Raw genomic sequence first — 24,789 nt, 5'->3', positions numbered from 1 at the left:
ATTCACTTTTTCCTCTCCATTCCCGTGGTGCTCTGCCTCACCCCTCTCAGCCTGGCTGCAGCAGGGGGACTTACACACCGATCCACTTGTCCTGTTTTGATGTGCCACTTCCCATTTTATCACCACCTTATTGTGGCAGGGACCACCCCGGTCACCGAATTTATGGTGGAAATTGACTAAGTTTCAGTCCAGAGTGGGACTTTCACTACTGATGTCACTGTAAAGCAAGGGCACTTCCAAATCACAAATCATTAGATCCTGCCGTGGAGCCCAAGATGACCCCATTGATACCACCAGCAAGTCAAAAGTTAACTGCGGAACCTGGGAAAGTTACTGCGGAACACAGCCCTAAGACAGTTAGTGATGTGTACCAGTCACTAATTTTTTTTTTCCTCCCGCGAGTCACTAATTATTAATATCACTTTTCACTCTCCAGAGGTATTTAAAAACTTATTAAAATAAATGTAATGATCACCTTTCTATGACTTAAAAACAGACCTCCGAAACTGCAGGGGGAAGGCTGAGATGTATTTATTTCAAAGTTAAATTTGAAGCGAAAATCACAAGACAACAGATTGCAAATTTAAAATTAGATTCCAGTGGGAGGTCTTGGTTTCAAGCCTGTTTTTTCCCTCCTGGATGCGGTGCTTGAAGACAAGGGGAAGGGGGGGAGCTAAGATTAAACCTAGGCAAAGTGCTGAAAGTTTTCACTGAATTGTCACAACCCGGGCAAACAGTTTTGCCAAGTCACACACAAATCCCCCTGACCCAAGAGACTAAACAAGACAGTTTTGCAACAAATAAAAGATGATCTTCCAGTTTAGAAAAGATTATTATTTTGACTGGGTTTATTTTTGTTTTTTAAAAATTAGTCAAAGCAGAAACAAAATATATCATGGTATTAAGGCTAGATTTTGAAGCTTGGTTTGTCTTTTTCAAATATAATACAATATAATGATAGTGAAGTTTAGGAATAAAAGATCCTTAGGGGAATTCACAGGGGCAGAAAAGACTGTACAGGTACCTGCCAGGCCTTCTTGTTTTGTTTTGTTTTAACATTAATGCTTTTGAATTGCTAGATGGGCGTAACCCTAACCTAAGGACAGGATTCCAAATTCTTTTCCCAGGAGCTACATACAACATAGCAATTTCAAGCATAGTAAAATGCATCGGTTTCCCAACCTCTGAAGCATTTCCTCTAATTCCTGCAATCGCAAAGGCTCAAACCCGCATGTGCACACCTACCTTAAAAGGCAATAGTGGTCCCGAGGCCAAGTGCCAAGTGCAGTGTGGCATTTAGATGCTGAAGCCGGAGATGACGTCAGCACCTGCCCGGTGGGGTGGCCATCACGGCCTCATCTGAGTCTGGGAGAATGTACCCAATACCTGGATGGGAGAGGATCAGAGAGGGCAGAAGAACAAAATGAAAGTGGTCAGCCACAATAAGAAAAATGGGCATCTGCCATCAAGACCATCTTTATCAATTCTCAGACATCAACTTTGCCTGAAATATTTTACCCTTGAATTCAAGGATGCAGTATTTAGCTACAGGTGTAGAATAACAGGCTTGGTACGATACATGAATACCAGTGTATTTACCTAAGTAGCCCTGTAACTAAGTCATTGCATCGTGTTGATCTAACTCTGTAGTTACCACTGGGCGTTTCCAGTGTCTTCTTTGAATCATCAAAGATTCCCGACAAACAGAAAAAGGCAAGGACATAAGGAAGTCTCCATTATTCTCAAAGAAAATGTGTATTTACAACGAAAGTTCATGAAAAGGCTACACAATAGTTATTTTAAAAAAACAAAACAAAAAGCAGACTAACAAATACATAGCTTCTCCTTGTATGCAAGTTTCCTTAAGAGGGCAAACATTACATTTACGGAACACTCAGGAGAAATATGTACAGGAAAGGATCTATGTAAAACACACAAACTACTGGCACAGATAATAAATTGGTAAGGATAGCTCCAGGACCACGCAGGGTTCATGGTCATTTGCTCTGTCTCTCTTGTCTCTGTCTCTCTGTCTCTCTGTCTCTCTGTCTGTCTCTCTCTCTCTCTCTCTGTCTCTCTCTCTCTCTCTCTCTCTGTGAGTTTGTATTTCAAAGTGAGGCTGCAAATACCAAGACAAGCAGAAAAGGCCAGAGGGCTTTTGCTTTAGTGGCTGCCGACTCCTTTTACCTGGACTGGAAATGCACAAGTGTGCTACACACACACACACACACACACACACACACACACACACACACCAGTGGTGTGCGCCAGGCAGTAACCTTTGATGCCAAATCCAGAGGCAGGAACATGGACAGAACTGCCTGCTTTGTGCAAAGTAGCCACAGAAACAGTAAGTAACGACACACATCTCCCCAGAACAGTAAGTGAACTTTCAGTTCTTGCTTGTTTCGGGACATGTGCTATTTCACCACCAAGTCAGTGACTCATGCTTGCAGGGGAAGGTGCCTGAGTTCTAGCAACACCCCATTATTACCCCACAATACGTGCCCTTTCCAAGCTCACTCCCATTGCGAGCCTGCCTGTTCCCTTTGCCTGGACCTCCTCCCTCAACAATTCTCTGCGAATTTCCAAATTTTCAAAGCAGTTCCTGAATTGCTTAGGAACTGGCAGATATTAATAAGCAACAACCCATTGATATTGAAATGGACTCATTACAGTGCCAGCTGCCAATAATTTGCAAGGCTGCATTCTTGCTGGCAAAGAGGCCTGCGGGCGGCTGTCCTTCCACCTGCACTGTGGAGGCTGACAGTGCACTTTTTATACTTGAATGAATGAAGGGATGAATGAATGAATGAATAGCCCATCTATCAGATTAAAACTTTATTCTATCTACAATCTTCTAGGCCTTGAACAAAAGAATTACATGAACAAGATCAAAGTTATAGGGCTTTATTTATAAAACAATGAGTCACCTGGGTTTTGGATTTTTTTTCTGATTTTGGTAGAAAGAAAATTCTACTTACTACCCAGGCCATAAAACTGATCCAAAGTGGAGAGAGGGCTGATGAAGAACTCTATATTTATTCATTTGAGCTCAGAGAATATGCTAAGGTCACAAGGTGCCAACAAGTGCTAATGTTGCTTATAGCAGGTTAACGACCCCAGAGCCATGTAGAAGAGATGCCAGGAGACTCCATTAGTTCTTTGGGTTTTCTTTAAGAGTTGCAAAGAATCCGATGTCACCAAAAAGCCCAACTGCACCAAGCTCAAGGGTAGAGCTTTTGAGTTTGGAATCACATTTCATACACTGGGTCAAATCTTGACTTTGTGAGTCAAATCATGACTTGAAGAATAATTCAAGGCAAACTCAGAGTGCTTGTCTACCCACCTACCAATAAGGATAATAATAATTCCTAAATCGCTGAGTTATACACACTAAATGAGATCATCTTTGTTATACAATTTGCTGTGTGCATAATCCAAGATGAGCTGTATTAAATGTTAACTTATATTTCCACTGTAATTTAGCATCTATATGCACTATGCAATGGGCCTTTACTGGCTAACATGACACCTAATTCACTGGAACTGAAACATATACATATATATTTGATTGGAAGGGAATTAGTCACTCCAAAGACAACACAGGGAATTGATTAGCCCTCCTGGAAGACAACATGCACTCAATTTGCTAAGCTCTCCACACCTGACCCATGCTGATGGAGCCTGCAGTACCAGTCCACTTACATTACATTCTGATGACCCCAGAAAGTAACTGCTGAATATACCAAGTGTTTCAATCTCTGATTCACCCTCAAGTCAGAGTCAGTTTCCATGTCAGGTGTCAAATGACCAATTTTTACCGGGAAGCCTGTATGTAGCAGGTGGGGAAGTTATCACCAACACTAAACTCAGGCTTCAAAAACCTGCAAAAACAGACAGGGTTGAAGGGGTCACTGCTTCAGATCTGTAATATGATTGGAGGTGAAATTATAGCGTGTGTCAGAAATACTGTGTCCAGGGCATTTAATTGTGGCTTTTCCTAAAAAAAAAAAAAAAAAACCTGCTGGACTAGGATGTTCTTTTGCATCTTCAAAAACATTCAAAAAGAGTATCCTGTCATTTTTCAAGGCCTTACAAGATCCAGGAATTACTGTATATAGAAAAAAGGGCATTGTGCCCTTAAAATAGCTAGGCTCAGTTACCAGGCTCTATTACTTAGAAAATTGGGAGACGGTGGACTAGTAAATTACTCATTCTGAAAACCACCGGGGGAGAAATGAGGATGTAATGCAATCTGCTTTAGCAACACCTACCCAGAAGGCTGTTGTACATTAATTCTTCTTTTATCTTTTTCTAAGTGTCAAAAAAGTTCCATAATTAGTAAATTAATGATAATCAAGAATTTCCCCCTTTCTCTGAGCCTAAAAGAGGATGAGTAAAGGCAGAGGTTTTAGGTCAAAATTCTGAAGATTTATTATGTAGATAATAAACACTAAAAGGATTTGGCTTTCTTTTACTACTCATATTAGCAGCCAAATCAGTATTGGCCAGACATGACACAGATGAATAGACGGATGGATGAATGGGCCTGAGACATTGGAAAACATTAAATCACTTAAAAATTAAGGTGAAAGAAAATACATCTGTCAAATTCAACTTACTTTTTTAAGCATTAGTTTATTGAAGAGTGACTTCCATGCATATAATTTAAAATAGAATAAAGGACCAGACATGGCAGCACAGATCCTGTTGCTGAGGCAATAGGATCACAAGTTCAAGCCCGGCTTGGGCAATTTAGCAACTTACTGGGATTCTGTCTCAAATAAAAAATGTTTTCAAAGAGCTGGGGACATAGCTCAGTGTCAAAGCACTAGGTGCAACCCGTTTCCCCAAAAAAAAGAATAAAGACAATTACTACTGGGAAAAGAAAAGAAAACATAAAGATGAAAGCAAAGTCAAGGCTGAGCGGAGAAGTGGGAAAAAGGTCACAGTGCATCCTTCTTACAATACACACCTAGCTCATTTGGTAATACCCAACTCCAACGGACAGGGCAACCACAATTCACAATAACCAAATCAACTCCTCAGAAGGACAAATATTCTCAGTACTAGGAATTTCCCCTAGTAGCCCTGGGACATGATGTGTCATGCTCTGAACTCATGGGTTGTTCTGGTTTGGGTCTAACATGTTCCCCAAAATCCAATGTGTTTGGGGGTAGGGCTTTGCAAAGATGGCTCTATACTCACAGAGGCTCTATGCTTATCAATGGAGTTATCCACTGATAAGTTCAAAGCTGAATGTGTTGTAAGGAGTTGGCTCTCAGCTGGAGGTAGGCCACTGTGGATATGACCTAGAGGATGTATTCTTATCTCCAGCTCTTCTTTTCTCTCTCTGTTTCCTAGCTTCCATGGATTGATCAGCTTTTTACCACCATCCTCTGGGCCATGCCATTTCTACTTTGAAGCCAACCAACCATGGACTGAATCCCCAGAAACCATGAGCCAAAATAAATGTCTCCTCCTTTATACTGCAAGTGTTGAATATTTTGTCCCTCCAAAACAACTAATACATGGTCTCTAGCACAAATTTCATATGGGTCTTTTTCTTGTCTTCACAATTGACTGCAAAAACTCAGAATTTGGCAAAGGAGTTCAGACAGACTGTTACCTCCCAGGAGACCCTCCAGGAACTCTGTTTTTCCTTCCATATGCTGGATCCTGGCTGGGAGAGAGACTGGAGGTGAAGCTCTCAAGCTCTAAACATATACAGCTAGGTCACACTGCCAGAGGATTACACACCAGGTGGTGCATAGGACAGTTCCACCAAGAGTATACTTGTCTGGGTTTTGTAAGAGCTTAGATTACCACCTGGACTTGTGCAGAGATGAGGTGTCCCTTCCCTTTCAAGTCAAACCACGAGATGAATGAGCCTTGATAGGGGTTCCAGATTCCCGCTCCATAAAGCATGAATGAAGTAATTTTAGCCCGAATGCTTTTTTAAGGCAGGTATAAATGGACACTCCAATGAGCCAAATAAAATCCTCAGAAGTTTCCATACCCACAGACTGCCCTAGTTTTGAGCAATGGTACTTCCTAATATATCCGAATGTATCCCTCGGTAACTCCGTGAGGAACATATTCATAGAATCAATACTTTGCAGCAGGCTATAAGTTGGGAACCATCTACTAAAATAATAACTTTAATTTTAGAGCAGGGACTCTGGCAATACTTAACAACAGGTTCAGCTGACACAGATATTACCATATTTCTTAGGAGGAAAGTCAATGCACAGCAAAAGGAAGTAATATGTTCTACCGCAACCCAGGGAGATCTACCACTTATGGAAAGCTTAGTATCTGGCTTGCACTGTGTCGATGGCTTTAGGCCAAAATACTCTTCTAAGTTTCCCCTAAGTTCTTGGTGCTGTATCATTTTGCAACTACACTTAAAACGTCTCCAACAGTAACTGCCAAAACGCTGCAAAATTGCATCACTGTGAAGCTTCCTACTAGCATCATTCGAGGAAATTTGGAAATCGTGAGTCCCAAAAGGCTCTGCTCCACAGCTGGCCATCGAATCTCCCAAATTTCCATACCGCCTAAGGCTATGAATGGCTCCAATGAGGTCCCTGCTTGCCGAAATGGGTTTAATAACTTTTTCAGGACACACCATAACAATCACATGATTGCTCAAAACTCCAGGCAGCACCATTCCCAATGCTTAAAAGCTGTCACAATATCAAACACGAAAATGCCGCCCAAGATTCTCAGAGCAGTGACCATGTGAGGCCAGAGCACAGTCCACTTCATATTTGAGTCCCTTCCAAAAAAGCACACTCATGTCACCATGTCAAGAGAGAGTAGAAGACTGGATACCAAAAGAAAACTGGAAATGTGGCTGAACATAGTTCACTTCTAAAGCTGAGCTCTGTCCCATACAATCTCACCCCTTTTTGGCTTAATTTATATGGCACTCCCAGTGACCCAACGAGGTTATCCAGGTGCCCATAAGAAAGGAGGCAAGGATGGTTTTCTGCCAAATGCGCTTCTGTGCCTTCCAAGAAAGCTAACAGAGTATAATCCTTAAACTGCATATTAGAATAATCTTCTTAAGACAGCGTCAGCACCTCAGTTTAGGAGAGCTTTCAAAGTACAATTACTTTGCCCAACAGTTAGTTTTCTAAAACCCAGCCACCCAGTTCTGTCCCCTTCTGCAGACTGAGGCAGGGTGCTGAGCAGTGAGGAGTGCTCCTCAGTCACTGTCAAAAGTGGAGACCCAAGGAAGGACCATGGCTCTAATTCTCTCTGGGTTTGCAAGCTTCCTGTTCAGTCGGCACAGGGAACAGGGGAGTCTCCTCTCTAAAGTGTGGGGACCTGGACTAGCATCAAGAGGAAAGGAACCAAAATGAGAGACCAAGGACACAGCAGCTGCTACCTGACACTTTCTCCAACCCATCCAACTAGTGTATGAGTGCAACCAGAGATTTCTCAGATGGCCTCAACTCCTCGCCCTTAAACTGGGCTCCTGCGATGCCCCAGGAGAAAGGTCTTATAGTCAAAATACAGTCCAGACACCAAGGAATCCCCTTCCCTCTTCAGGAAGCAAAACAGGATGAAGTTACTGGCCACAACTTCTTCCCTAAGCTATCCCACTGACCCTGACTTTCTGGTCAGGAGCTGTTTTCCACAGAAAAGGAGGTCACTGTAATGAGACCCTGAGAGACATCCTTACTGAGAGGACAGGATGAATATCACTGGCCTTGATACCTGCTTAGGCGGCATAAGCTAATGAAAGGACTCCAATCAAAGACTAACTAAGACATCTCAGTGCAATAAATGTGTGCACTTTGAAGTTAAACGATTTTTAAAAGAAATTCTTTCTGAGCATTTTAAAAGTGGGACGGGGGGTCTTTACCTCTAAGTCTCCACCTTTTAAAAGAAAAGAACTAGAGCTCAAATGCAAAGGCCCTGTCAAGGGTACCAAAGGGCTTGGTGTCCCGGGTCCCACCCTAGCAGCTGACCTCTAAATCCTCCTTTACTTTCTTCCCACTTCCAAATGCAAGACCCTCTTCCAAATGACTTCTGTTTTAATCCCTTCAAGTTATATAGTAATCATCTTATTAACCAGTAAAATGTAATTCATTATTTCATGGATCCTAAGCATTGCTTTGTTTCACTTCAATGTCTCTGAAATTAAATCTTTTTTACAACTGTAACAATGTATGTTGGATTAGCATTCTTTTTCTTTCCTAGTGAGATATAAAATAGTGATGCATCTTATAAATGACAATATTACATGAAATAAGGGTCTATAAAATGAATTTCTAGCCATGCACAGTGGTGCATACCTGTAATCTCAGCACCCTGGCAATTTGACGCTGACTCTGTAAGACTCTATCTCAAAATACAAAATTAAAAAAGCTAAAGATATAGCTTGGTGCAAAGGTCCTGAGTTCAACTGGCAGTAACCACCAAAAAAAGGTTTTTTAGTCTCTAAGTAGCTATGACTATCTAAACATTGATTGTGAAGTGTCTGAATAAAAGAGTATCCATGTAAGAACTGGGGTGATTATCGCCCATTCGGTTCAACTCAACCAACATGTTTTATTTGTCAGCCACCACTCCACTCAACTGGGGCACACCAAGGAACACTTCGGAGAACCTATGCCTCCTAAGTCTGAGCACCTGTCCTATGTCTGAGATGAGGAACCAGACCATCTCCCTTATGAGGCCCACAACCCAGGAGGGTGGCAGACACCTGCACTGGCTGGTCTGGCATTATTCGTGGTGAATGAAGAGAAGAAATAGGCCAATTCTGCAAAGAGAGGGTATCAATGGAACCTGACCCTTCAGCGTTAACAGGATTTGACTATGAGGTTGGGAGGAAATGAAGAGATAGGAGAAAGTTTGTACAAAAGAGAAAGGTCAGCAAAACAACAACAACAAACACCAGGGAGAGAGCAGAAAATAATCAAACCTTTTGACAGTGAAAGTACCATCTGCCCAGTAGTGCAGAGAAATGACCTCAAGGAAAAGGTTGGAGGTGTGACCCAAAGGAAGCAGATGTTACTGTGTGCAGTGGGAATACAGGTTAGGTTTTACTGAGAGTTACGTGGTCACATACGGTTGTCCTCAACTAGTGGCTTGGAAGAGATGCTGGAATGCTACTGCAAACAGTTAATCACAAGAAGGAAGCAGTGACTTCTCTAAGTCCCCAATTTGGTAAATGAAAAATCAGATGCCAATAACACCTTCCACTCAGGGGTCTAACACAGCCTATGGGTCACTACCCTTGAGAGTCAGAATACCCTTACAGTAACGTTAGCAGATGTTTATTATCCAACCCACAGGTGGCCTCAAATAAAAAAGGCAGGGTTGGAAAGCACCAGTAAGTTAAAATGAAAAACATTGCTTCAAGTCCTATAGTGACTCCGAATGAAATTAGAAATATTAAGTACTTTGACATCCTTTTCTTTGGCTTAAGCTTTATATGTAACCACCCATACATGCATACCTGCTTTTGTTCAGATGTTATAATGTGGCACTTGACTTGCACATGCCTCCCTCCTTAGAAATGGCTCTTATTCTGGGATGTTAGAAGGTTGGATTAGTTTTTCAAGAAAACACATTTTGTTACAGCAGCCCTCACTAAAACAGGAGGCTATGTTTTACTCCTCTTTAAAAAAAGAAACATTTTTAATGGACTAAATACTGGTTACCATTGAGTTTGGTTTAAAGTACAGTAACAGCATGATTCAAATATTGTTTGCAGTTTGAGGAAAAAAATAAAAGATTTAAAATTGTGAAATAACAGGACTGTCCTTTCATTATTACAAAAGATCTTAGACTAAGTAATCTGGAAACAACAGGTATGTGCTGCCTGTGGAGCTAGAGACTAAAAGGTCCAAGATCAGTGTGTGGCCGGTCTCAGAGTCTGCTGAAGGTCTGTCCCTCACAGAGGTGGCTTCTGGCTGTGTCCTTACCTGGCATGAGGGGCACCAAGACTCCTGGGGCCTCTTTCAGGAGGATGTTATCTCACTGTTGGGGGTAGAGCTCTTGAACTAAGCACCACCAGCTCTTAACATCATCACATTGGGTCAGCTTCCACACACCAACTTGGCTAGCACCCAGCATTCAGACTATCGCATCTCCCACAGAACTCAGATATGAAAAAAAAAAATTTTGGAGGGTGCTGCAGTCTGAATGTTGAGATACAGCAGCCGATCCCACTGCACAATCCAAGAGCCAAACACAAAACCAACGAAACAAAAACAAGAACAAAACACCCCTCCTAACCTGTGAGAGGTCAGACGTCTAAGACATTAGCTCAACCACATCTTTAACAGATCAAATCAACACCTGTCATAATAAAGTGCACTCGACATCAGCAATAACTTAATATGAAAATAAAATATGACGTCTCCCGCTTGGAGCTGCAAAGTCAAACAGTAAATCAGATTTGAGCTCAGCCTCCAAAACTGTCTGGGCTTGCAGGATACCCACTTTCCTCCTTACTCCCTCCTGGGGCTTGGTTGTCCTTTTCAAATAAGATCATCCACTGCAAGCATTGTTCCCAAACTGCATAAATCATAAAGAGGTGCATCTGGAATGCACACACAGCTGTACCTAAGTGCAGTAGCATTGAAGGACAATCACTTAACTTTTCTGTAAGACAGAAGTCAGTATCATGAGCAATTCTCTGGTTCTGTCGGTAGCCTGGCCGGCAAAGGCCAACAGGGGAAAACCAAACATGGGAGTACAGAGACATATGGCAAGAGTGAAGTGGATTGAACATGGGGTCCCAAGTCACTCAGTCCAACTTGCTTCACTATCCATGCTCTTAAAGTTAAGAGGCCGGCCTGAAGGTTTCTATACTTTCTGGACCTGAAAAGAAACCCATTTTTCTCTGACTTGCTCACATCAAAACCTGTAAGCATCATAACAGTAAATGCCATGAAATTTTTCTCTGCTGAGATTTTCTTTCCAGCAAATAAATGATTCAGTAAAGGCAAATGTACCACTAAGATGAACCCCAGAAAAGCAAAATGAAGGGCACCCAAATCTCACTTTAAAAATCTGGCACAAGATCTTTTTGATGGATGATGACTAACACTCATTCTAGCCAAATTACAAATTGGGAGAGAATAAAAAGCACACAAAGCAGTTTCAAGCTGAATCTTTTAGGGGGAAGGGAACCAGATAGAGCACAAATGCCAGCCCCTGAAGTTGTGGAGGATAATCAGCCTCTTTACCACAAAGGCGGTTCCTGGGGAGTTGCTGGAATGCTCGAAACAGTGATACATCAAAGTCCCCCTACAGAAAAACCAATACATAAAATTACAAAGCAAATCTGTTTCTTGTATGACAGCAACTGGCTTAAAAAGCTTGACATTCACTGCCAAGTAACATCTATGGGACCACACACAAACCAAGTAAAACAGATAGCGGGCTTGCCGCCTAAGAATTAGCAAGTACACTCCTGTCCAGGGTGCTAACATGCAAAGGGCTTGATAGACAAACTCATCAATAAAACACTCTGAATCATGCCCACTCTTGACAGGATCAGTGTGTGCCACTGCTTTTTGATTTAATTAATAAATTACATGTGTGAACTGCCATTCCAATAAATGATGCACATTTCAGATTTCTGTGTATGTTCAAGAACATAATTTATCTGAACCAAGTAGAAGTCCACAGAACTTGAAAGGAAAACGGGGAAAAGACACATAACTCCTGAAATTTTCTTTGCATGTCCTCTATTTAAATTATCTCACCCAGGAAGCCAACAAGGAAAATCACCGCTCTAGGAAATAGAGGACTGATCTGACTCCTATGAAAAAATGAGGGAAAAAGGCTATGAGAAACTCAGACGCTCAGGTTGGGTTTGCTCATTGCCAAGATCACTCCAGAAGTAAAAAGCAAAACAAAACAACATGGATCATGATAGTAAAAACTCTCCCCAAATCTGTTGCTAATATTTGTGTTTGCTGTTTGCTTTTTATGAAAAAGCTCTCAGTTGCTCATCTGCATGGGCTATTTCTTAAAGCCATATCTCAGCCTCCATAGGAAGCAAGTAAGGACTCATATCTCCCGGAGCCTCGTGGTGAAAACCTCAGGCTGCTCTGAAATCTCCTGCAGAGAGGCCCGGCTCTCACTAGGGACCCTCAAGTTGTGTTTTTACAGCACAGATAGTAATAAATATCCCTTCTTCAGTAGTTAATAAAACAAGGCCACATACAGAAAAAGCAAACAGACAAAAGAACTCATCCTCACCCACCACACAACACACGACTGGCAAGATGCAGTAAGTAGAAAGTAAGTTTCCAACCATGGCTGCACCTTATACTGTGACTAACCTCAGACACAATCAGGAAAAGTAGCTAAGAGACTTCCAATGTACAGTCGGAAAAAGAAAGGTTAACAATAATAAGCAATGAAAAAATCATTTTTTAGAAAGGCATTCTCAGAGAAAAAAAATGCTTATTAAAATTATGTTCTTCAAAAACTGTGGCGAGTGGGGTGTTTTATCTTCCAGAAAAAAAAATCTGTCTCTGGCTAGCTTCCAATCCAGATGGACACATTTTCATTAGGTTCACACGGCCACAGCCTCTGGTGGCATCTGGTCCTACTGGTGTGTACCCCTTCCAAAAAATTCTCCCTTCTCTTACCCTCTATGCTCTCCACAGACATAGCTCTGAACCAAACTGTAGTTTCTGCCCACAGTACAGTGCTTTCCCCTTTCATGTGCTGATCCAGTTCCACCCAGACTCTCATCTACCTAACTCTTGGTCTTCAGTACAAATTCCTCTTTCCAAACTCCTGCTGAACAACTCCATGTGGCTACCCACCGATGGTTCTGACTTCCCATTCAAGGTCAAAAACCTTCCACCATTATGGTATCACCCCAGAAAGGGACACGATTTGCAAACACAAAATGGACTTTACAACAGACATGGTTGTAACACACTATGTAATGAATCTGTGGTCTTCAGGCAGTCACTAGACAACCCTATGCACCTCACTCTCTCCATCTGCAAAATAGGACATGTGCCTACAGATTTCTGCCAGGGGTGAAGTAAAACAATGTATGTGAAGACTTGGTTTCTTGGTATTTAGTCTGGGTTTCATGTGTGCACATTTCTTTCTTTCCTCTTTGCCCCAAAGTGCCTAAAGTACTTTCTTATCTATGTATCCCTTCTAACCCTATGTTCATCTAGGTCTCCTTGCTTTAATCTCCCTCAATATTCTTCCCCTCCTTTGCGCAATCCACCCACTGCAAACTGAACTAATGAACATACAGGTTGCAGGTACTTACCTTCCTCTGTGCCCCAATCTCATTCCTGTTCCACTAACCAAGGCACTGAGTCCCTATCATTTTGGCAGCTAGGATTGGGTTCATGAAAGACAGTTCTTCCAGGAATATGGATGGAGTAGGAATGGGGGAGGTGGTTTCAGGATGATTCGAAGGTGCTCACAACCTAGAACCCTCACAAGTGCAGTTCACAGTAAGGTTCCTACTCATATGAGAACCTAGAGCTGCTACTGAACCGAAGGGAGGCAGCTCTCCAGCAGTGCTCCCATGATGAGGAACCTCCACAAACAGATAAAGCCTCACTTGTCTCCCTACACTTCCTACTGTGTGGTCCAGGTCCTAACAGGCTACAGACTAATCCATGGCCTAGGTCTTGGGGACCCTTGAACTAAGACATGACCACTCCCAGGATACAAAGCAGAGCAGAGACCTACAGGAATAATCAATCATCTCTCTGAAATATACTCAAAAATTTACCTACGTTACAAAGAGTGGGAAAGGTAGAGTACGCGGATACTGGATCAACATTTCAAATCTGCGTGGTATTTAAAGGTGAAATACCCATCACTCCTCCCAATAAAATGGCATATGGAGTGGTTAGAAATCCATTCTCTTTTTATGTTGGGGTATTTAATTAGAAAACTTTGCAAAGGTCTAATCTGTCTAGAATCACAACTTTTTCTCCTCTGAATCCCCAGAGTTATAAATTATTTGAATATTTGTTTTGTCACTTCTCTGGTAAGATCACAAGTGGGGAAATGTACCACAGCTTGTTCTTAACCACCGGGATGTCCAATGACAGGTATCTCCTTATATTAACACCCACAGACGGGAGGGTGCTACTACTGTAGCTGGCAAAGCAACCACACACCACAACCTAGACAAGTCTACCGACATAAAGAGCCTTCACTCCCTCCAGCAAATTTTTGTGCTCAGTATCTTAGTAATACCATCAATATTAGCCAAACAGAGAAATAATAAAATTCATTTCTCTACAGAATGCTTACAATGAAATATCTAACATGGACTCACCAGAGGCCCAGAAATCCCCTTGATTTGCATTCCCAAAGAACATCACTTGTGGTGTTCCAGATAGCCACAGGCTCCATGACACAGAGAAGTCACCAGGAAGAGTGGTGTGGCTTCCCAGATATCATACTCATCATAGGTTGCTAGACAACTGTGTCCATCCAAAGCCAAATCTTTTAGAAGCCAATCACCAAGAGTTAAGATTCTATCACTTCACCATGGAAAACAATGTCAAAATGTATTTGTACACTGGAAAACATGAACACATGTAGACAATGTAGTCATTTATACCACAGCTTCCAGTGCTTTCGCTCTTCTCCTAACCCTGCCTATGACACACATGTAAGTCAGAGAGGTCTAGGGTACCTAAGCTTCCCTGTTGGTGACATTTCTGCTCCAGCCTTGAAATCACCACTCCCCCACCTCTGATCCGAGACTTTGAGCACACAGCGGGGCTGGGGTGGGGGTGTCCCAGCAAGTTCCTAATTCCTGCACAGCTGGGCTTCAAGTTCAGCTTGAAAGCCCTGCAGTGGGAAGGAGGGTCGGAATAATTGTTCAACACCCTCCTACACCCTGCTCATGACTAATGCATCATGCTGGGAAAGCATTTCCTCCCAGCTAGTTAGAACTGACAAATCCACATTTAAACCAAAGCAATCCTGAGAGTGCTCAGAAGGTACTCAGCCTCTCCAAGGCCTAAGTATACCCCTTTGTGAAAATACCCACCTAAAGAGAAAACTGGCTGAGAGTTTAGTCTTAGCAGTCCTTTCTAAGCTGCTTCTGTATGGGGCAGGAAAGATGAGTACCAAAGGCCAAACCAAAGGACACACAACGTGAGCCAGCAACTGGTTTTCCTTTTTTGAGTGCCGTGATAACTCGTGAACTTGGTACAAATCACTTAATTCCTCTACGGTTGCAGATTCTCTTCCAATAAAATTCAGCAACTAGTAAGTGCTTCAAAAATGTTCCCTTTCCCTGAAGAGGGAGCTCTGGGTATGGGGTTGCATTAGTTGGCTTTCTGTTAGTGTAAGAAATACCTGACACAAGGGCCAAGGATATAGCTCAGCAGTACAACGTATCACCTGCTTGGTAGGTACAAGGTCCTGAGTTCGATTCTCAGTGCAAAAGAAAAAGGAAAACAGAAATACTTGACACAGTTTACAAAAATTTGTTTCAGGTCACAGTTCTAGGGGCTGCAGTCCTTGGCGGATTGTTCCTATTACTTTTGGACATCCACAGCATGGAATAAGCTCACTGTGGAACAAAACCACTCATACTTTATTTGCAGAAAAGAAGGGAAGAGAAAAAGGCTGAGAGTTTCAACATCTCCTAGAAGGGGATGCCTGTATCAGTCAGAAAACCTCTGATGAGGCTCCATCTCTTAGAGATGTCACCGCCTCTCAACAGCAATAGTGGCTGAGGACCCAGCCTTCACCTCGCTGGTCTTTAAGAGATGCTCCAGATTGCTATGCCAAAGGGGGAAAGTATTATGCACACAATCAATGTAGAGATTTATTTCTCCAGTGTGATTTTCCATTCAAAATAGCATCCATGAGAAGAAGGAGGGGATTAATCAAGTATATTCACTAAACAGAGCTTGGTGATCAAAATAACACCAGCCTTCTGCTTCTGCTTCTGCTTCGCTTGCACAAGCAGGGAGAGACGGGGACTGAACTACCGTTGGTACCACAGCGCCAGCTCCTGGGCCTCCTTCTTGGATCTGTTTCCCTTACTTTGTCCTCACACTCCCAGGAACAGCCTTCCATCTGTGCTGTAGCACCCAGCTCGGCTTGGTTTCTCATAAAGGTACATAAGACCTTGACATCACTTTCCACTTTCCTTCTGCGGTTGCTCCCAGGCCTCAATTTCAATTCAGCTCCATCCAAGTCAGCTTTGCAGCATGCTCAGCACTTGCTCTAGGCTGGCCAGGACTCGGAATTTTCCATGAGCTGCTAAGGTAGCTTAACCTCTTTACTTTGAGGACCTTTATTTGGATGTGCAAGGAGAGGGAAATATATTCAGCCCACCAAAAGTGTAATGGGTTGCACGTTTTGCAAGAGGGAGGGGCATAGTTTAATGAAATTTTTTATGCCCAGAGTATGTTGACACAGCTAACACTACTTATACTTACATATGTGCCCACAGCATTGCAAAGGCACAAAAAAATTATCATTTAAGAATACTATAAACAATAAGATGATAGTTTAATTTGACTATAATTCTTTAACCTGGATTTTATGATTCCGCAGGAAAAGGAGTATGACAACCATCTTGATGTACTCTTTAATTTACAATTAAAATACTATTAAAATCCTTGGAAAAGAAAGCAGTTTTAATTATGTGGATTGATAATGGGCATTTGAAACCATTTTACTATAAAAACAGGATCTAGAGGAGAATACTCACCCAAACAAATAATCAAAAGGTTTCTTCAAATTTCCCACCACCTAAATCTGTAATGAATGATCCTCATCCTGAAGTTACAAATGTTTTCCCTCTAAGAAACCTCTATCAAGGACTCTATTTTAAGGCAGGCAAACACGATGAAGTAGAAAGCTTTCTTATAAAACTCCTGCCTGTGTATCAATCATCTGCAAGATGATTTATCAATTTGGAGGTGTTGAAATTCATGCCTGTCTCTCCTGTTTCAAAGAGCTGGTTGAGTAAGAAAGAAAATAAGTGTATCTGTCAGGGAGACTCTGATTCTTTTTAGTTCCAATTGAAGACTGGACCAGATCCTTCACCGCTCTTCCCAAAAGCACAGCCTAACAGCACACACACACCCCAATGCAAAGCATCTGCACCCTAGCGCCAAGCCAACCTGAGAATAGTGGACTCTGCTAGAGAGATTCTGGAGGGATGCACTCATGGGTCCAAAAAAGGACTGGAGTGGGGCAAGTGAATTAAGAAAATAAATAAAATTCAATTAAGATCTTACATCATGTAAAATTAGAAAGGAAGGAAGGATGGTGGCACCCAGCTGTATTCTCACATTCAGGGAGACTGCAGGAGGATTACAAGTTGGAACCCAATATGGGCAATTTAGTGAATTGCAAACCCCGTCTCAAAACAAAGCATAAAAAGGACTAGGGATAGCAAGGTATGAAGGCACTGGATTCAATTCCTTGCACTATAAAAAACTTAAATATATATGCATTATATTCAATGGAATAAACCAAGAACAAAAGAAGGAACTCCACTGAGACAGACAGTGAAATGGTGGTTGATGGGTGGGTGACAGAGGAGTATGGGGAACTGTTGTTTAATAGGAATGAAGTTTCATTTGGGAAGAGAAAAGGTTTCGAAGATGGACAACAGTGCTGGTTGCACAATAACATGAATCTGCATAATGCCTCCCACTGAACACCTAGAAACAGCTAATATGATAAACGTTGTTACGCACATTATCCTACAGTAAAATTAGAATACAAATTAACGAACACCAGAAGGGTGCTCCATTATTTTTGGAAAGCGTTTCTGTATATATTAGATCATTAAATCAGCCCAGCAACCTTGGACCGGGATTCCTGCAGTACAGCTGTGTCATTTCTGTGTGAGTGACATTCTATGGCCACAGGAGTGGAGGAGTGGCCTGGTCATCAGAACCCAGATCGACTTCCTTCAGACCTGTGGTGTTCATTTTATTACTCCACACTCTCTTGCCTATGTATTCTTTAGCGATTTGGGAAGGTTCACAGAAGCTCCAAGAAATGTGTAGGTGTGGTCAAAGTTGGTAGTGACAACTACCAAAGTTGGTTCTTGACAACTCCAGTAGTCAAGAAATGGATTTCACTTTATTTAACTTGATGTTTCCTGAGCTTTCTTAACCATAAAGCTTTGTTTTGTGGAACATCAACTAACAGTGGAAATACTGGTAATGCATGGGTTACTAATGTGGGAAACTTCTTCACAAAATGCACTCAATTTCTATTACTACAGATTCCATCTAGCTGCAGTAATCAAGTAATCAAAGCGTTTGGTTAATTGGCAGTGACAAGTATCAGCATCATCTGGTAATCTTCCCTCTCCCATTTTTTACCTCTTCTCATCCAAATCTTTCCATTAGCCATGAAAGAACCACACAGACCACAAGGAAGACAATGACAAACTTGACAGACATCATCCTTGGCTTCTATGGTGCTTACTCACCCGGCCTGGTGAGTATGATTAGATCCACCTGCGTGCATGAGTGCATACCGTGTGTGTGTGTGGGTGTGTGGGTGTGTGCACACCCGTGTGCACGCGCAGGTGCTGTATATACAAGAGAGCCATAGATGATAAAGTCAGAACTTGAGTGTGTGATTTGGCAGGGGGAAAAAGCTTATTTAAGTACAATGGTATATATCCCCATTCCAAATCCTCTTTCACAAGGTCTGGTATGAAGGAATCAGAGAAAGAAAAAACTATATGCCTTGGCGATAAATAAATTAGAGAAGTGAGGGGCAGCACCAACAGGAATACAGGTTTTACTGGTGATTTTATACAGTAGCAACACTGAGGTTTGTAGTTTAATGACCCTCATTAGCAATTTCTTCCCACTAATTAAAATGACTTTAAAAAATTTCTCGCAGGACTGGGTATCAAATCCTAGACTTTAGCCCATGGCAGGCAAGTGCTCTACCAATCATTAAAACAAACCAATCAGCAACCATGAAGCAAAATTTCTAATTACAGAGCTCTTGCTTTGTTTTGATTTGTTTTTAACACCATGCATGTGAAACTCTTTGGGACAAAACAACAAATTGCTCTAAAATAATTTGTCATAGGGTATGCATATTTAATTCTTGAAAAGACTTCCATGTCTCTTTCTAAGGCTTGATCAAGAATACATTTCCTGCTGGGGATTTACCTAAATGCCTGCCTGGCAAGCATGAGGTCATGAGTTTGATCCCCAGTACCCTCCCCAAAAAAGGAATATATCCCAGCCAAGCATGGTGGCATACACCTGTAATCCCAGCATTTGGGAGGGCTGAGGTTGAAGGCTCTCCACAAGTTCAAGGCCAGCCTGGGCTACCCTGAGTTCAAGGCCTGCCTGAACCGTATAGTGAAACCCTGCCTCAAAAATTATAATAATAATACAGTTCCCCCGTGTGCATCTCAGGATGAAAGCAAACACAGCTCCATGGTTTCCAGGTAGTAAACTGGCTGTGGATCCACACCCGCACCCTTGCCGGCTGCACAGTCCTGAGACAGTGTCAGCTGCCGATTTAGGCACAGCCTCCCATGAGCAAACACTAAACCTGCCAACTGTCATTGCTTGTTGGGGCCTGTGCTGTTGTGATGCATGCTCAATATATAATGGGAGTAACGTCAGCTCCTTTCTGTTGGAACTTGATACAATGGGAAAAGCCCTTAAGGGTTAATTATTAATCTCGAAATGAAATCTGAAACAGATAATGAAGAAGTCTTGAGCAACTGAGAGACACATCCCACAGCACTCTAAACTGGGGCTGTTCCCAGGCAAGCACGGTCTCCAGCCGGAGTGCGCACCTGAGCTATGAGGCGGGAGGAGTGGGCAGTTAGTCCTCCGCATGAACCCGACCCAAGAGCCAGACGCGATCAGTGATTCCCCGGTGACACTGGGAAGTCACTTCACGTCACCAACCCTCCATTTCGTCCTTGGTAAACAGGGGGTAAGAGTAAGTGGAACAACCTGCTGGAAACCGCAGGGTCTACTGTCTGAGCCAGAGAGGTGCCCGATACCCAGCAGCTGCAGAAAAAACAGTAAGATCTTTATGTCCAGATATTGATCAGTCATCATCATATCCGGGCTGCTGAGCAGTGATTAGAAATTTTCAAAAACTAAACGAGTTATGAAAAAAGCTCTGTGAAACTAATGTGTGAGTTCATAGATTTCTATCCCTTTGCTGATTACAATCAAAACACACGAGGTTGTCACATGGAGTGGAGAGATGGGGCCCGTAATGATCAGAAGGACCCACAGTTTCCTCTTTGATGACACATTTCAAGCCTGAAAAGTGACCATGTCCACTCCCTCGCCTTGTAAAATCACCAATTCTCTAGTTTCTCACATCTTTTTAAAAAGATCATTGTTACCCAAAACTAAAATCGCTGAGAGTTTAGCTTCTAAAATATAAGTAACTGTTGTTGAATGAAGGCAAAAATGTAAATATCTTGGAAGGAACACTGCCAATGACAATCCATTTTCTATGGTCCCACTTGCCAGAAAGACACCAAACAAATCAAACTTACCAAGTACAGATAAAGTACAGATAGTATATTCTACTGAATTTCCTGATTCTATAAAACACCACGATTTAAAAGGACATACCTTTAAGGGATAAAAATCAAATCACGGTAAAATCATGATACAACATGCCAAGTGGTAACTGAGATTTTCTGCTAAAGTCTCTCAGAAAAACCAGTACCAAAATTCAGATCCACAATAGGTAACACCTCTTTCCCAGTCCCAGGACAGTAAGAATGGATTGGAATGGTAAATTTTAGAGCGGAGTTCATAATCACAGGATCCATTCACCACATTACTAACTATAAACAGTGGTTGTCATGTAAGAGAACATTGTACATCTGGTTCTTAGGACTGGGGAGCAGGTCAGGGTATCAACTCAGATACAGACGCAACTGTCTTCACAGTGACCATGGAAGGACTCAGGCCACGGGCGCAGGCCTGGTACCCACGGTCTCTATCTGGAGGACCTAACTTATAAGAGGCAGATTAACATGGGGGAATTTGAACCTGTACAAAAAGAAGAAAAAGAGTCTGGTTTCAATTTCTTATTCTTCTCTAAAATGTCTTATGTTGTCCCTAACTGTGGAACACAGATGACAGAGTTAATTATGGACATTGGTGAAACTGGGAAGCATAAAAATGGAACGCGGATAGGAAGTCTATTGTAGGTAAGTCAATCAAAACACAGAATAAATAAGCAGCTGTTATCTCTGCTACCAAGGCAGAATATTAGGCTAATACAAACATCATTATCCGGCGTATACCATAGAATATCCAGTATCCTGAAAACCTGTCCCACAGTGTGATCTACCATCAATTTTACATAACTTCTAGAGTTATCCCTCCTGAATTACAGAGCAACACCATTCTCACAGTGCTCAATATCAAAATGATGTGTCACTGTTGAAGTAAAACACAAAACAAACAAAAAACTAGATCTTAAAAAACAAAAAAGACTTAAAAAAAAGCAGAAAGAAAAAGTTGGAAGAAAGGAAAACAGAAAAAGAAGAGAGGAAATAATATAGCAAAATAAAATATGGTTTAATCGATTTAATCTTGGAAACTGAAAGCAAAAGAATCAGGGCTGGGGTGGAGCCCGCCTAGTACATGTGTGGTGCCCAGGAGTGAGTCCTCAACATGACTGGAAGAGAAGGAAAGGAGAGTGATGGGAAAGAAAGAAGAGTGGAGAGAGACGGAGCGGAGAAGAGCGGAATCAGTATCCAGGATTAGCTTCCAGTCGCAGGTTTTCAAATATTTGTTCCTTTCCGGGACGTGGGACACCATCAGGAGAAGCGGTTCCTAAAAAAATCAACCCTGCCAGCCTCAAAGCTGGAGATTCACTTCAATTCCATTCGACAAAAGCCTGTGCCCTGGGCTGAATGTAGGCTGACCTGCTGGAATGAGAGGCTGATGATGACTTTTAAAAATAAGAGTGCGACGACTCCTAATTCAAGAGGACGAAACTTTTTCAGTCCTTCTAAGTTCTGACAGCAGTCTGGGGTATTACATTGTGGACATGTTTTAAATTGCTAAATTCTACCCAAACTCTATTTCAGATAAGCATCTCCCAACACTCTGGCCTATGGTAATTGTTTATGGGCACACAAGTGAGGGACTTACATGTGTAAAATTAATGGTAAAAAAAACTGAAATATTTTGCTCAGCAAAGATGTACACCTGGAAATGCTCATGAGGATTATCACTTCACCAAAGTGTTGATTAAAAATAAACACCTATCCGCAAGCAGGTTTCTAAATTAATGTGAACACAGGGTTTTGGTGGATTGCTTTTAGTGTGGCAAAGTAAGAGACCCTATACCATGTTCAGTGACCATGGACAGGTACTTGGTTCTACACACAGATGGCCAAAGAGTAGGTTCAAGGGGCTGGGGGAGCAGGGTGAGTAGGAACAAGGTAAAGAAAAGGGAGGAGAGGAAAGATGAGCATAACAATGAAAAGAAAATCAGCTCTCAGTTCTCTTCTTTCCAAGATCATGAATAAAATAACCTTCTTTCCAAGATCATGAACAAAATAACCCGTGCAGGTTCCTCTGATAAATACCCCTTATGCAAGCATTGGGGCTCATCCTTTTTCTCATCCACACCTGTCTTTTAAAAAATGACCCTTCTACCTCTGTGGAATCACATCAAATATGATTGTCACATTCCCAAACTTGGGTTTTAACTTGACTGAGCCATCCCCAAGTCTTTTAATAGTTTGTGTAAGAATGTACCTGGGGGCCCAGAGTTCCCATCTAGGTCAGCTGAAAAATCCTCAACCAATCTCGCTGTTTTTCAATTTAGAAACATCAATTTTCCTTAAAGCCTTCCTTAAAAATGTCTATGACTTATTTACCTCATATAACAAAATATAGAAGGGCTGATACAAAAATATGGTATTTCATTTAAAAAAAAAAAAAGGATAGTAGAAGACAGAAGACACATTGACATGAATCCTCATCTGTGTATCACCCACCCAACACCCTCATCCCATCACGCTTGCAACTTTGCAAAGCACTTCTGAAAGTTCTCTTTTGTGAGAGTCTTTATATGGTGTCATTAAAAATATGGTAAAAGCTGCTGCTTACCATTCCAAGAAAAGCAAGCTCATTAAAAACATAGTAGTGTACTGGGCACAATGGTACGCACCTGTAATAACAGCACTTAGGAGGCTAAGGCAGAATTTCAAGGCCAGCCTGGGCTCCACAGCAAGTTGAAAGATAGCCTAAATTACATAGAAAAACCTCAACAACAACAAAAAAATCATGGTGTGTCCTCATGCACTGTATTTGCCAGATCCAACACTGTCAGCCTTCTGGCTCTTCCCCAAAGTCAAAATAATCATGAAAGGCAAAGGTGTTGAATGGACTCAGGACCTCAAAGCAGCCGTGACAATGCAAGACACTCACGAAAGAGCACTCCCAGAGCTGCTTCAGAAATCAGCAAGAAGGAACTGTGTCTGGAATGAGGCAAAGGTTTTTTTTGTTTTTGTTTTTTGTCTTTTTCATTTTTATCGGTACCGGGGATCGAACTCATGACCGCCTGCTTGCAAGGCAGGTGCTTATGCCGCTGAACTAAATCCCCAGCCCCTGAGGCACAGGGTTTTGAGGGGGATTAAAAGTAATAGGTCTTTTACTGTACTGAATTTTTAAAAATTTAATATTCTCTGCATTTTTTAAAATCATATCCTAGTATAGAGTGGGAGGGCAACCACCCAGGAAGATGCCAGAGCCCATACAGGGAACGTCCAGGATTATCGTCCACATGGGGCACGAGAGGACAGATGAGGCTACAGGCAGACCAAAACGGTACATTTGGGCATAAAGGTAAGTAGCACGACTAGCAGATCATAAGCTGTTGAATAAAGGAAGTGTTGTAGCCATTTATTTTGGCTTCAGCACAATGTCTGAGACTGGGTGCTTTATCAAGAATAAAAGTTCTGGATCCTGGGAAGCAAGTACAGGAGCATGGCTGGCACCTGGGAAGGACCTTCGTGCTGCATCAAATCATGGCAGAGGCATCACATGGTGAGACAGAGAAGCACAGCACCTTATACAGCTGTCTCTCTCCTGAAAAGGCATTAACGCCACCATGGGTTCTCATTCATATGACCGCTTCTAATTCTAATCACCTCCCAAAGACTGCACTTCCTAATACCATTAACACATGGCTTCAGGGATTAAGGTTCTAACACCTGCACTTTTGGAGGACCCATGCGAGCCCCAGCTATAGGAAACTGTGAGACCACAGAGAGGAATAAACAAAAGTGAAGCCAGGTAGGGTAGCCTGTAATCCCAGCATGCTGGCAGGGTTAAAATTTGAGCCCAGCCTCAGTAACTTGGCAAGATGCTGTTTCTAAATAAAATATACAAAAGGGCTAGAAATATAGCTTAATACATAAAGATGCTAGATCCAGTCCGCAGTACCATGAGAAAAAAAGGCAAGCAGGCAAGAGCTACAAGAAATAAGAAATCATGTAACATTGAAGTATTTATTCCCCACAAAAAATTTACAAGGAAGGAAAGAGCAACTTCCCCAGGGGAGAAGGTGGCAAGTGCCCCCTTCACCCAGTGACCCAGGAGAGTAGATCTCACCAGGAAAGGGGACAGATCACAACTGGCCACTCTTAAGAGGCACAGGCCACATGAGAGGGTGCATCCATGCGTCTTCTACTGAACATGCAGACGTGAACTGAATACAAGAAACAGTCCAGAAGCCAAATGGAGGGGTACTGTACAAAGGACACGGCGTGACAATCAAGGAGGATCAAGGAGC

At 42.1% G+C, this 24,789-nt stretch overlaps 1 protein-coding gene across 8 annotated transcripts in view; it reads right to left on the bottom strand.

Annotated features, from left to right (window-relative positions):
- Tiam1 (TIAM Rac1 associated GEF 1) overlaps positions 1-24,789 on the bottom strand; it is a 359,373-nt gene that overhangs the window by 122,216 nt on the left and 212,368 nt on the right. For all 8 annotated transcript variants that reach the window (XM_063252519.1, XM_063252516.1, XM_063252517.1 and 5 more), the window contains one exon: positions 1,246-1,386. The gene's annotated coding sequence lies outside the window, so the exon portion shown is untranslated. The remainder of the gene's footprint in view (positions 1-1,245; positions 1,387-24,789) is intronic.

The sequence above is a fragment of the Cavia porcellus genome, unplaced genomic scaffold, assembly GCF_034190915.1.
Source record: "Cavia porcellus strain 051 isolate PalLab524CR breed Dunkin Hartley unplaced genomic scaffold, mCavPor4.1 scaffold_7, whole genome shotgun sequence".
NCBI lineage: Eukaryota > Metazoa > Chordata > Mammalia > Rodentia > Caviidae > Cavia > Cavia porcellus.
This window is presented reverse-complemented; position numbering and strand designations above follow the sequence as displayed.